The 12924-nt window shown below is 36.3% G+C and overlaps 1 protein-coding gene across 2 annotated transcripts in view; it reads left to right on the top strand.

Moving 5' to 3' along the window:
* LOC131939650 (zinc finger CCCH domain-containing protein 10-like) overlaps nucleotides 1-12924 on the top strand; it is a 113997-nt gene that overhangs the window by 33965 nt on the left and 67108 nt on the right. The window lies entirely within an intron of this gene.

Here is a 12924-nt window from a genome sequence, read left to right on the forward strand (position 1 = left end):
AAAAACTCTAAAAAGTTGTCATTTGTTCGCATTCTCTCAACTTAAAGACCCTCGGGAATGCCTATAAAACCGTTCAAATATCCACATGATGAAAAGGCTATTCAAACTCCCAGTTGCCATTTTCTTTTTTTCTATATTTGCTTTTCATCCAGCTCTTCACTATGTTAACCAAAATTTGTTTTGTTTTCTTCTTTTAGATTTGATGTTCGCGAAAATTTTTATGTTGAACTGTATCAACAATAGTATGTTTAAATTTTCAGCGAAGTTACTAACAGTGAAACAGACAGACAATGCATTGTCTGTTGCGTAATCGTGTTTGTTTTTCTTTAGGGTTAAATATTTCATCCCTTTTTCTGTAAGAATATAGAATAGAATATTTGTCTACAAACCAATAACTGAACTTAATAAATACAAACTATTTGACTAAATCTTTTTATATTTTTTGCTGTTGAGACAACTCAGGTTAATTAAAGAAGAATATGAAAACTTAAAACGTTTTGAGGCACACAGTTGTGAAAATTATTATTATAAATGCTACCGCTGCTATCGGCTGAAGCGTCGCGTAAGAACTGACACTTTACAACAACCGAACGCTGTAACAGAGTTAGTATAGCTTTTACTGGCTATTTACATGGAGGTCTGTGGTCACTTCGGTCGAGAGAACATACGTGTTAGATTTTTAGTACACGGTATACATAACATTGTAAACCAAACGATACAAACTAGTAGGTTGATTTTTTAAAAATTTGGTTTGGTTTTTTTTTTGTAACCCCCCCCCCCCCCCCAGTATTTATGCATTTAAAAACGTTTATATTTAAAATTAATTATTCCGGTGTTATCACCCATTTGTCGCCCTAACTGTGTACCGGGTTCATTAGCTGAAACAATACGCCCTGCCCAGTCTAAATTACACGCCGTATAAAAACACACGGGCGTCGCGTATTCTAAATGTTATCAAATTTAACTCTGTTGTCCCCGCGGGGCGCAGCGAGGATCAATACTGTTATCTTTTTATGAGTGGACGTTATCAATTATTGGCCACCGATCACGTGACTATCATCTCTTAGTTTGACGGTGGAACCTAGAACAAATATGTGGTGGCATGGTGCCCTCGATTTGACGTCACCAAAAACCAAATATGTGATGGAATGATGCCCTCGATTTGACGTCATCTAAAACAATTATTTGATGCAATGATGCCCTCGATTTGACGTGGTCTACAACAAATATTTGACGTCTCCAAAAACTAATATGTGGTGGCATGGTGCCCTCGATTTGACGTCATTTACAACAAATATTTGACGTCATTTACAACAAATATTTGACGTCACCAAAAACAAAAGTGTGATGGCATGGTGCCCTCGATTTGACGTCACCAGAAACAAATATGTTGTGGTATGGTGCTCTCAATCTGATACTGCCTCCACATCATCAGACTGCCACCACACCGAGTTTGTATTTATATATCGACATGTATATATATATATATAGATACGTGTATACATTCATATAAATACATACACGTATATACGGGGCACTTTGATCATTATCGGCTATGCAGCTGAGCGCTAGCCGAGAACTGGTGAGAAAGCCAATAGTATGGATTGGTTTGATCTGATTGACACACTACATAACATTTCCAGCACTTGAAGCCGGCAAGGGACACAAAACCTCAAATATATTGAACAAGCGGCCGGAAGTCCTGAGTGACTCCGGTACGGTGGCTCGCGATGGCGCTTTGATGAAATATTGGCATGGGCTCTTCAAACTTTAAGAAAGGAAAAAATATTTTTTTGTCGAAGCTTTCATTTACAGGAAAAGCCTAGCGTGAATTGGAACTTTGGTTTTTATGGTCTCATATCACGTAATTCTTTAAAGCGATTTGATGGTATTTAAGTACTGGAACTTTTTATCTACTCTAACATCTTTTCCCTACTTTAACATCGTTTCCCTCTTTTATCGACTTTAACATCGGTTTCCTCTTTTATCTACTTTAACATAGTTTCCCTCTTTTATCTACTTTAACATCGTTTCCCTCTTTTATCTACTTTATCATCGTTTTCCTTTTTTTATGTACTTTAACATCGTTTCCCCCTTTTATCTACTTTAACATCGTTTCCCTCTTTTATCTACTTTAACATCGTTTCCCTCTTTATCTATTCTAGCATCGTTATCCTCTTTTATGTACTTTAACATCGTTTCCTTCTTTTATCTACTTTAACATCGTTACCCTTTTTATCTACTTTAACATCGTTTTCCTCTTTTATCTACTTTAACATCGTTTCCCTCTTTTATCTACTTTAACATCGTTATCCTCCTTTACCTCCTTTACATAGTTTTCTTCTTTTATCTACTTTAACATCGTTATCCTCTTTTATCTACTTTAACATCGTTTCCCTCTTTTATCTACTTTAACGTCGTTTTCCTCTTTTATCTACTTTGACATCCTTTTCCTCTTTTATCTACTTAAACATCGTTTTCCTCTTTTATCTACTTTAACAACGTTATCCTCCTTTACCTCCTTTACATCACTTTCCTCTTTTATCTACTTTAACACCGCTTTCCTCTTTTATCTACTTTAACATAGTTTTTCTCTTTTATCTACTTTAACATCGTTTTCCTCTATCTACTTTAACATCGTTTCCCTCTATCTACTTTAACATCGTTTCCCTTTACTTAAAAGTTTAATGAGAGCGGGTTGAGCATGGACTCAGGCTGTATTTTGTTCCTAGCGTGACTAAACGAACGGGCAGCACCGGAGAAGTAAATTATCGGAGGGTTGTCCCCCCTGCATCAGCATGACAATCGCTTTATTCATGGCTGAGATCGATGTGCTCCATCTACATTTTACTTTATTGCCCGGCTTTTAAGTCCGGCCCTAGAAGAGGGGGAAGAATGATGGGGGAGGGGGGGGGGGGAGGGTGTAATTTACAGGTCAGGACCGAAAATAGAAAAATGTTGCCTCGTGGTTGTGGGTGGTATTTTTTTTTCCCTAGTGTTTAGAGTACCCTTTTATTAGGACATTGGTTCAATTACTAACATTTTGGTTATATGTATATTTATTTTGTACTTGATGTTAACGGGGCATCTATATATTATGCCTCAAAATTCTAGCAGATTCCAACCGCGGCCTCTGGCGTCATTAAAGGTTACAACACGTCAACAATTCTGTTTTTAAAAAATGACGTAAAAATACTACTCACTTCTTTAAAAAGTTACAATAGCTGTAACAAGCATGGCATCGGTTGCTGTTGTTTTTACAAGCTTTTATTTAACTCACTTCCTCTGTCTGTCGTCAGTCTGTCTAGACGGAAACGCAGGAGTGAAAATTCGGACAGTTCTACTTGACCGATACGATTCACAGTTGGCACGTGGGTCAAGACATGAAGACAATGCAATCTGAAACTAAATTTGACTTAATTGGATGCCTAATTAATTTTTTATGAATTAATTAAAATTTGGACCGAATTAGTAGGCATGTCTAGCCAACCACACCACACGCGTCATCACCTTCAATAGCTGCGCCATCACGTAATGGCTGCGTTCAAAAACCATTGCGCGCCTACTGAACGTGATGTTCAGTAGGCGCGCAATGGTTTTTAGTCATGTAACTCTATTGTAAATAAAACATGTAAAGTACTGAAAAAAAAATTCATAAAAAACGTTTTAATAACAAGCTTTTATGTAATGATGCACTAAAAAGTAGAAAATAAATTATAGACTACTATTTAAATAACTATAAAGAAAAGCGTGGGTGTCTTCCTTAACATTAGTAAAGGTATCCAATAGATACTAAAGTGACCCACGCTTTTCTTTATAGTTATTTAAATAGTAGTCTATAATTTATTTTCTACTTTTTAGTGCATCATTACATAAAAGCTTGTTATTAAAACGTTTTTTATGAATTTTTTTTTTATCTTTTCGTTTTCAGAAATGCGAAGTGTAATTCTATATTTTAATTTTGTAACATATGTGAAGTCTACTTTAGCATACTTATTTAGCACAACGTCTAAATAGTGAATGTTTCCGTTTACCCTTTCCCTATATGTAAACAAGGGAAATACTACATTGTTCCTTATGTTACGTAGTTAAGCGTAAAGTAAACAGACAATACACCTGTTTCTGACAAGCGAAAGGAAAAACAAAGTAATTTTTTTTAAACTGAAAAGTAAACATCTTACGAATAAAATGAATTAAAATGTGATTATCTTCTCCGGGTGTCAATCATAACTTGCACAATGTTGATGCTTTTCTTAGAGGCATACATTTTTAGTAAGTAAATTCAATGTGTAAATCTACTTGAATTTTTTTAAAAACACATGTTTTAAGTTGATATAAATAAAAACAACAAGACGTGCCAAAAAATATCTCTCATACGGGCCCACATACATATGAAAGTTCGCTAATACATAGCTTATTTTGTTTTTCATTTCGGTTGATAATCAAACTTTTTATGCTTATCACTTTAAGCTGATGTTTTATATGTATGCTTCTAACATTAGCTCCCCCGTGCATGCAATACAAAGATAATTAGAATGCGGTTATTCTTTTTTCCGGACTGAGAATTCTAAAACAAAAGGCAGCACTGATATCAGACATTGAATTGAAATCTCGCATGCGTCGGTGATTAACTTTGTTTTTATTGTAGATTTTTTTTTTAAAACCTCACGTATTGTTGGAAATGCTTTCATGAGCACGCTACCCCCTTTATATCTAGAGATGTCTGTTGTTAATATGTGGCCAATTCGTTTCTTTCTTTTGTTTTTCTTACGTTCAGATCGCTGATAAATCACAAACTGACATTTGATTTAGCCTATATGCACGGGCGTTTTGTTTTTTATTTAAGAAAAAAAAAACGTCTGATGTATCGTATCGAACAATTTTTTAATACTGGTATCGCTTTGTATTTAGTATTCAGGTATGTTTTGGGCTAGGTTTTTATTTTTATTTTGCGAAAGCAACGATTTTAGAAAAATGAAATTACACAGAATACGTACCCGCTGGTGCTTCTGTGTTTTGCCCTTAGCGTCTAAAACATCTTATATAACCTAAGCCATTAATCAGACTTTACAATAAAGCAATGAAAAATATCGAGAAAATCGTTAAATTTTCTTCTTTTTCTTTTTACTTTATACATAAACCATTTATTTTAAACGTTTTTATGTATTTATTTCATCAGTTAAGATACCAGCGCTCAACCGTGTCAGTAAATCCGTTCAATTTATTGATTTAGTATTTCGTTTATTTCATTAAGTTACCAGCGTGTCAGTAAAGCATTTGAAGTTTTTAATGCAAGATTTCGGGTTTTTTCATTATTTAAGTTACCAGCGTTTAACCGTGTCAGTAAATCCGTTCAACCTATTTATATAGCAGTTCGTTTTTTTATTTCATTATTTAAGTTACCAGCGTTCAACCGTATCAGTAAATGCGTTCAAGTTATTGATAAGACTTTGCGGTATGTTGAGATAATCTGGCACAATTTTCACCACTTCCTGTTCCCATTACCTGAAGTATCGATGCTTTACGTCCCGGTGTACGGTCTGAACGAACTGGTCGCTGCAAATAGATTTGATTTACTGTTTTACTTATTTGATCTAATTCAACACTTTTTTTTAATTGTATAGAGCGTGTAACATGTAGAGAGATGTTGCAAATGTGTTCAGCGGTATCGAACGATACATTTTACTTTCTTTGAAATTGTTTTTCTGTTTAACCCGCCAGTAAACTTTGCTTGCATCTTTCATGTCATATATGTGGTGTTGTCATTCTGCTGTTTGCTTGTTTTTACTAAGAATGTGTTTTTACTGTGTAGAGTTTACTTCTGTTTGTAATGGTATATCGCCAGATTTGGATAGTTGATTTTATAAAAAAATCATTGTTTATGTATTGTGTGGGGGGTGGGGGGGGGGGGGGGGATTTGTTGTTATTTATTGTTTTTTCACAATAGAAAGCGAATTGTTCTAAAGGTTATATTTATCCTTTATCACGTTAGTATGTCGTCACGCGTGATTCAAGCTATAAGGTGATATATGTTTTGGTTATATCTCTTATTTAGCTGACACATCAAATTTTTGGAAATAATGCAGTTAAAACATTAAATCTGTTGTCTATAGATTCCTACACGAAGTAGACATTCAAGTCTCGATATTCACCGCTATTTTCTCTGACAAATTAGTTTTCTTTTGTTTATATTTTTCAGTAGTTAACATAATAAAGAACACAAAACTAACATGTTCTGATTTTTCTGAAGCCTATCTAAATATTTTAGTATTTAACTGCATTAGAAAAAAACGACACGAACTAATTCTTCCGCGTCCATCTTTTAAAATCTGATCAGTGAATAGGATAACGTTGAATGAAGATATGAATGAGCTATTACCTTAAGGGCGTCGCTAGAGAAAAAGTCGATGTCTTCTGAAGAAAAAGACACAAAAACCATCACACACAAAAAACTAACATGTGGCTCATACAAAACTTTTCTTTTTATTAACTCGGGTTTACTTTTTTTTTACTCATCTATCTATATACTACTAAAACTCAACTTTGTTTACATGTTTGAATATTTATTTGTTTGCCTGATCGACTATTGTGATATGTTCGACTCTATCTGGAAAGCTGTAAAATAGTATGCAGGTAGAGAATAATTTTTTAATGCAGACAGACTGTTGATCACAAATTTATTTAAAGACGTTAATTAATTTATTGATTTATTCATAGTTAAATTAACCGTATTTTTTTAAAAATGTTAATACTTTGAATAAACTTTGTGGGGATAGTGACGTCCCTTGATGTGTTTACTTTTTGGTTCAATAAAAATGGCGGACTCATCATAGACTTTGTGGCCCATTCAAAAGTTTAACGCGTTACAAAGCTAATTTTCTGCCGGCTATAACTTAAACAATACGTCCGTTTGCTGTATTTATTACGTTCCAACACTTATATCAATTTTCAACTGTCTTTTTCATTTAGTTTTACGATAAATTTCTCTAGATCTAAAGATCAGCTGTCGAAGGGAAGTTATGAATCTAGCCTAGATCTAGCCTAGATCTAGATCACTACTAGACTCAGTGTAAATTCTAGATCTAGACTTAATGTAAATTCTACATCTAGAATCTATTTCAGGCCTTAATACATCTAGAATCTATTTCAGGCCTTAATTATTTTATATAAATCTTTGTTTGGCTAATTTAAGATTAAATTTAATTTGAAAGTTACTACTACTAGATCTATGCGCGGAGACTCAAAAGTATAGTATAAAAATTCATTTGTGACGTCACGAGTAAATAGCTAAGTTGGTAGCGTAGCCCGCTCTCATGTGGGTGGCACAGGTTCTAGACCAATATGTCAATGATATTTTTTTTCAATATTTTTTTTTTTAGATGTGAATGATAAAGTTGCCTATCTGAACTTGGCAGGATACAGGGCAGGTGAAGTAGAGTTCATCTGTTTCTTTGTCCTAAGCATATGAAAGGATAGTGTGGTCAGAGACATGCTCGGCTGGAATCGTTTTTTAAACGATAAAAACAAGTTGTCTGAGACTTGGCGGGACACTGGGCAGGTGAAGTAGAGTTGAGTAGGTCACATGTGACGTCAGTATATGAAGGGATAGTCCGAAATCGGTGTTTTCGGTGTTTTTAAAAGATAAAAAACATATTTTTGAATGTGGGGTCTGTTTTTTGTGACCATAAGTGACACTGCAGTAGCGTAGCGAGGAGGGGGGGGCGGGAGGGGAGGCGGGGGGGAGGGGGGAGGCGGGGGGGGGGGAAGGGGAGGCGGGGGGAGGTGGAGGGGGGGGCGGGGGGGACATATGTTGGGGCGCCAAAATGGTTTGGAAAAATAAATTGAAAGGTTGAGGGGGGTGCAAATCGAAAGTTTGAGGGGGGGGGGGGGGTTGAAAATCGAAATCTTGGGGGGGGGGGGGGGGGTTGAAAATCGAAATCTTGGGGGGGGGGGGGTTAAAATCGAAAAGTTTGTCCCCGGGCGCCGGGAAGGGTCGCTATGCCTCTGAGTGACAGACGTGATGTTTTTTTATGGATGACCCCCGAAACCCACAGTTATCCAACGGATGACGGGTATTCTAGTATACTACTAAAAGTCAAGTTTGTTTACATGTTTGAATATTTATTTGTTTTTTTGTTTGTTTGTTTGTTTGCCTGATCAAGTATCCTGATATGTTCGGCTCTATCTGGAGAGCTGTAAAATAGTATGTAGGTAGAGAATAATTTTTTAATGCAGACAGACTGTTAATCACAAATTTATTTAAAGACGTTAATTAATTTATTGATTTATTCATTGTTAAATTAACCGTATTTTTTAAAAAATGTTAATACTTTGAATAAACTTTGTGGGAATAGTGACGTCCCTTGATAGTGACGTCAGAGTTTTTTGTTGACTCTTTAGTACAATAAAATGGCGGCGTCTATCGAAGAAAATTGTGTTCCCATTCCAAAGTTTAACGCGTTCTAAATCTAATTTTCTGTCGGTCATAACTTTAACAATACGTCCGTTTGCTGTATTTATTACGTTCCAACACTTATATCAATTTTCAACTGTCTTTTTTCATTTAGTTTTACAATAAATTTCTCTAGATCTAAAGATCAGCTGTCGAAGGAAATTTATGAATCTAGCCTAGATCTAGATCTAGGTCACTAAACTCAATGTAAATTCTAAATCTAGAGTGACTTAATGTAAATTCTACATCTAGAATCTATTTCAGGCCTTAATACATCTAGAATCTATTTCAGGCCTTAATTATTTTATATAAATCTTTGTTTGGCTAATTTAAGATAAAATTTAATTTGAAAGTTACTACTTCTAGACTAGACGCTCGAAATCAAGTTGCATCAAAGTATAGTATAAAAATTCATTTGTGACGTCAGGAGTAAATAGCTAAGTTTGTAGCGTAGTCCGCTCTCATGCGAGTGGTACAGGTTCTAGACCAATATGTCAATGATATTTTTTGTCAATTTTTTTTTTTTAGATGTTAATGATAAAAAATGATATTTTTTTCAATTTTTTTTTTTTTTAGATGTTAATGATAAAGTTGCCTATCTGAACTTGGCAGGATACAGGGCAGGTGAAGTAGAGTTCATCTGTTTCTTTGTCCTAAGCATATGAAAGGATAGTGTGGTCAAAGACATGCTCGGCTGGAATCGTTTTTTAAACGATAAAAACATGTTGTCTGAGACTTGGCGGGACACTGGGCAGGTGAAGTAGAGTTGAGTAGGTCACATGTGACGTCAGTATATGAAGGGATAGTCCGAAATCGGTGTTTTCGGTGTTTTTAAAAGATAAGAAACATATTTTTGAATGTGGGCTCTGTTTTTGTGACGATAAGTGACACTGCAGTAGCGTAGCGAGGAGGGGGGGGCGGGTGGGGAGGCGGGGGGGGGGAGGGGAGGCGGGGGGGGGAGGGGAGGCGGGGGGGGGGGGGAAGGGGAGGCGGGGGGGGGGAGGGGAGGCGGGGGGAGGTGAAGGGGGGGGCGGGGGGACGTATGTTGGGGCGCCAAAATGGTTTGGAAAAATAAATTGAAAGGTTGAGGGGGGTTCAAATCGAAAGTTTGAGTGGGGGGGGGGGAGGGGGTGCACATCAAAAGTTTGAGGGGGGGGGGTGGGTTGAAAATCGAAATCTTGGGGGGGGGGTTAAAATCGAAAAGTTTGTCCCCGGGCGCCGGGAAGGCTCGCTATGCCTCTGAGTGACAGACGTGATGTTTTTTGATGGATGACCCCCGAAACCCACAGTTATCCAAGGGATGACGGGTATTCTAGTATACTACTAAAAGTCAAGTTTGTTTACATGTTTGAATATTTATTTTTTTGTTTGTTTTTTTGTTTGTTTGTTTGTTTGCCTGATCGACTATTGTGATATGTTCGACTCAATCTGGATAGCTGTAAAATAGTATGTAGGTAGAGAATAATTTTTTAATGCAGACAGACTGTTAATCACAAATTTATTTAAAGACGTTAATTAATTTATTGATTTATTCATAGTTAAATTAACCGTATTTTTTAAAAAATGTTAATACTTTGAATAAACTTTGTGGGGATAGTGACGTCCCTTGATGTGTTTACTTTTTGGTTCAATAAAAATGGCGGACTCATCATAGACTTTGTGGCCCATTCAAAAGTTTAACGCGTTACAAAGCTAATTTTCTGCCGGCTATAACTTAAACAATACGTCCGTTTGCTGTATTTATTACGTTCCAACACTTATATCAATTTTCAACTGTCTTTTTCATTTAGTTTTACGATAAATTTCTCTAGATCTAAAGATCAGCTGTCGAAGGGAAGTTATGAATCTAGCCTAGATCTAGCCTAGATCTAGATTCTAGGTCACTACTAGACTCAGTGTAAATTCTAGATCTAGACTTAATGTAAATTCTACATCTAGAATCTATTTCAGGCCTTAATACATCTAGAATCTATTTCAGGCCTTAATTATTTTATATAAATCTTTGTTTGGCTAATTTAAGATTAAATTTAATTTGAAAGTTACTACTACTAGATCTATGCGCGGAGACTCAAAAGTATAGTATAAAAATTCATTTGTGACGTCACGAGTAAATAGCTAAGTTGGTAGCTTAGCCCGCTCTCATGTGGGTGGCACAGGTTCTAGACCAATATGTCAATGATATTTTTTTTTCAATATTTTTTTTTTAGATGTGAATGATAAAGTTGCCTATCTGAACTTGGCAGGATACAGGGCAGGTGAAGTAGAGTTCATCTGTTTCTTTGTCCTAAGCATATGAAAGGATAGTGTGGTCAGAGACATGCTCGGCTGGAATCGTTTTTTAAACGATAAAAACAAGTTGTCTGAGACTTGGCGGGACACTGGGCAGGTGAAGTAGAGTTGAGTAGGTCACATGTGACGTCAGTATATGAAGGGATAGTCCGAAATCGGTGTTTTCGGTGTTTTTAAAAGATAAAAAACATATTTTTGAATGTAAGGTCTGTTTTTTGTGACCATAAGTGACACTGCAGTAACGTAGCGAGGAGGGGGGGGGGCGGGAGGGGAGGCGGGGGGGAGGGGGGAGGCGGGGGGGGGGAAGGGGAGGCGGGGGGAGGTGGAGGGGGGGCGGGGGGACATATGTTGGGGCGCCAAAATGGTTTGGAAAAATAAATTGAAAGGTTGAGGGGGGTGCAAATCGAAAGTTTGAGGGGGGGGGGGGTTGAAAATCGAAATCTTGGGGGGGGGGGGGTTAAAATCGAAAAGTTTGTCCCCGGGCGCCGGGAAGGCTCGCTATGCCTCTGAGTGACAGACGTGATGTTTTTTGATGGATGACCCCCGAAACCCACAGTTATCCAAGGGATGACGGGTATTCTAGTTTAACTTGCGTTTTTGTTTTTACACTGAGCAGATTCAAAAGCTAGGCTAGAGTAATTCTATAGTTGATTTCTTGTAACATCTAGCCTATTGGTGTGTGTGAAACACCCAGCCTGTGTAACATCCACATTGTGTGTTTGTGTGAAAGTAACATTCAGCCTGTGTGTGTGTTTGTGTGAAAGTAACATTCAGCCTGTGTGTGTGTTTGTGTGAAAGTAACATTCAGCCTGTGTGTGTGTGTTTGTGTGAAAGTAACATTCAGCCTGTGTGTGTGTGTTTGTGTGAAAGTAACATTCAGCCTGTGTGTGTGTTTGTGTGAAAGTAACATTCAGCCTGTGTGTGTGTTTGTGTGAAAGTAACATTCAGCCTGTGTGTGTGTGTCTTTGTGTGAAAGTAACATTCAGCCTGTGTGTGTGTTTGTGTGAAAATAACATTCAGCCTGTGTGTGTGTTTGTGTGAAAGTAACATTCAGCCTGTGTGTGTGTGTCTTTGTGTGAAAGTAACATTCAGCCTGTGTGTGTGTTTGTGTGAAAATAACATTCAGCCTGTGTGTGTGTTTGTGTGAAAATAACATTCAGCCTGTGTGTGTGTTTGTGTGAAAATAACATTCAGCCTGTGAGTGTAACATTGAAACTATGTGTGTGTTTGTGTGTGTGTGTGAATCCAGCCTAAGTGTGTGAGTCAGTAGCAGACATGTTTTGTCCATAGAAATAGTACACTGTTGTACACATACGTACTTTGTTTTAATATGAAATCAAATACATGGAATCAACTTTTTTATTGTTGTAAGTACCGTTATACACATCAGACGGAGAAATTTACTCAAATGTTTTGTTTTTACTTCTTGTGTTTATTATTTTCTGATTATCTCAGAATTTAAAATTTATATTTTATTTTATTAGAAAAGGAATTTTTTTTTTTTTAAAAAAAGCATCTCTAAAATTAACTTTAAAAAGCGCCCTGTATTTTTCTATGTTAGAATATGTAAGTCAGTACATTGATAGTTTCGTTTTATTTGAAGTTAGCTATTGTCTTTAGCTTTCAATTTGAGCAATGATGTTGTTACTCGTGTCTACTTATCTGTAAGTTTGTGTGTACCGATCCCAGACCAGCACATCACGCATGTTACCTGGGGCGTGTATTACCTGCAGGATGATTACCTCGATGTTCTTAACGTTCAATATTTCATGATGAGCCTAACGATAATTGCTCAAATTACCGCTACATTATACATGAGGCGTTTATCGTTTTTACTTTTTAAAAATACATTTTTAGTGGGGGTTTTATTTTTATTTTTTTTATTTTTAAAAAGAATGTTTAGCATGTTTTGTAAAATATTTCTGCACAAGAGAAAAACGCTATGCAGTTCATAAACTGAATCAGCGTCACTTATAGATGAACAATAGGGCTTGTAAGTAAGTTACCAACTTCTCGTTTTCGTACTATTAATAGTATTAATAGCCTAAGCTTACCTGTACTTAATTTGATTATATTATTAGTAAAAAAAATGTACACTTGTTGCATTTTGGTAAATATCCGTATTTTAAAAACCTTGAAGTGAGACCTAGAAATAAATAGCCATATTTTTTTTTATTAATGAG

The sequence above is a fragment of the Physella acuta genome, unplaced genomic scaffold, assembly GCF_028476545.2.
Source record: "Physella acuta isolate Inbredline_101_S28 unplaced genomic scaffold, ASM2847654v3 ptg000286l, whole genome shotgun sequence".
NCBI classification, from domain to species: Eukaryota; Metazoa; Mollusca; class Gastropoda; family Physidae; genus Physella; species Physella acuta.